The sequence below is a fragment of the Panicum virgatum genome, chromosome 2N, assembly GCF_016808335.1.
Source record: "Panicum virgatum strain AP13 chromosome 2N, P.virgatum_v5, whole genome shotgun sequence".
NCBI lineage: Eukaryota > Viridiplantae > Streptophyta > Magnoliopsida > Poales > Poaceae > Panicum > Panicum virgatum.
Window position 1 is genome coordinate 5,945,975 of NC_053146.1, and position 2,096 is coordinate 5,948,070.

Below are 2,096 nucleotides of genomic sequence, written 5' to 3' on the forward strand. Positions count from 1 at the left end.
GAAAGATTTGCCCCCAGTTCTATCTTTGTGTTAAAATCTTATTTCGCATTTCGATTCTCGAGCTTTTGCCTTTCTAAACCCCGTGCGGACTTTCACTCTTGTTGCTTCAGCTAAGATCTGTATTGAGTTGCCGGACTGTCGTACAGGTCCGGACCCCCTTGCTGCTGGGAGAGGGGTCTGGACCCCTAGGGACCTGCTCTGGAGAGGGGGTGCTTGTTTTCTGGGGTGGTCCGGAGTCCTGTGTAGCCACTTAGCCGGTTCCGTACCCAAAGTCTACACGCTCCACCACCCTGTAACAAGTGCTCTAGTACCCGAAGCTGGGTAATTAGGGGCCCGGACCTCGTTCTAGCTCAAGGGTTGGCTTCCTAAGTCCTACACGGCAGGTCCAGCTCCATATCTCAAATGATCGAGTACGACAGAATGGCCTCACCCACTGCTAGGGAGGGGTCCGGAACGTCGGAGCCAGGTCCGGTAAAGTCGTGTTTGTTTCCTGGAGTGGTCCGGAGCCCTGTGTAGCGACTTAGCCTAGTTCCGTACCCTAAGCCTACACACTCCACCACTCTGTAACAAGCATTGAGCTGCCTGGACCTGCGTATCCGGAGCCCCGGACCTCGTACTAGCTTGGGGGCCGGTCCAGAATAAGTCCCACGGGTCTGCTACTAATCTTTCACTTTGAGTGGTATGCAGGTTAGGCCTTGACTGGTGGTAGCTAGCCTTAAACCATTGAGCCTACATACCAGGGGTCCCGGCATCCGCTTTAAGGCTTCATACAGATCGAGGTCCAGTCTCAGTGGTAGACAGACTCAAAACAACTGAGCATGTCTCCCAGGGGGCCCGGAGCGTTCGCTTTGAGCCAGACACCAAGGATCGATTCTGCATGCGTCAAACAGCTAAGTAGCAGTATCATTACTACCATCCCAGCGAGTTTGATTTTCCTCTCTGTAGTTTTTTCTGCTATACAGGGAATAAATCGCTTGTTCGACTTGCAATTTATGCTACACCTATGCCCAAGGACACTTGCTCAACCTCATACGGGGGTCTGGAGCGTCTTCTTCGGCTCCGATGGCAGATAGGTTCTAACAACTGAACCAATCTACCAGGGGGCTAGGGCGCCGGGGTGCTGCATACCGCCAACCAGAGCAACTGACAAACAACTAAGTTGAAATTTTCCTCTATTAAAATTCCAACAAGTACAAAGTTTTTACATAACACAAAAAACAAAAGTTGGCCTGCTGTGATGGTCCAGCTCAGGAATCTGCAGGCTCCCGCTTGAAATAAGCAGCTACGAAGTCGACGACATCCCGCACGCTTTCCCGAGCAGAGGCCTCCATCTCCGCCACTGGACCATCGACGACGGGGGCTAGCGAGATGGCAGGGTCGTGGCTCCGGAGGCAGTTCAAAATGTACTCTGCCACCATCCAGCACAGCTCGCGGCCCTCGGCTTCAAGGTGGCCAGCAAGGATCGGCTCCAGGCACCGGAGTCTATCTGAAGCTGAGTTCAGCACTGGGAGGGCGTCAGCAATTGAAGCTGGAGGCTCCGCCACTTGGATTGGACTCATTCAAGTAGAACCAGAGCTGGTCCTCCTACAGCTTCCGGATTGCCTCCTGGACCGCCTCCTGCACCTGGGCATCCAGTGCCGCCTGAGCCGCCTCCAGCTGGCGGGCCTTCTCCTGGAGCGAGGCCTCTTTCCGCGCCGCTGACTCCTTCAGGGTCTTAAGACACTCGCGCTGGCGCGCAAGGGCCTGCTCCATGCTGGAGGCGAGGAACAATCTGCGCAGAAGAGCAAGGGGTGAGGAGGCTCGAAGGCAAAGTGGCGCAAAGGTTTGGAAGGAAGAAGACGAATGCGGAAAAGTAACCGCAGTATGCGGTTCGGCCCTTTATGAAGCCTGACCCATCCGGCGCGCCCCGGAACCATCGCTGGAAGCCAAGCGACGCTCACGCCTGGTGTTAGCCGCCCATTCCTTGACAAGGGGGCCCAGACCCGCCTGTCAGGGAGGGCGGGTAACAAACAAAGGTGTGAAAAGGCGGGATCTGAACCGTCGCCCACGCGCGAAGCGAGGCAGAAGCTGAGCTGACGTGCGCGCACAAAGCGCTG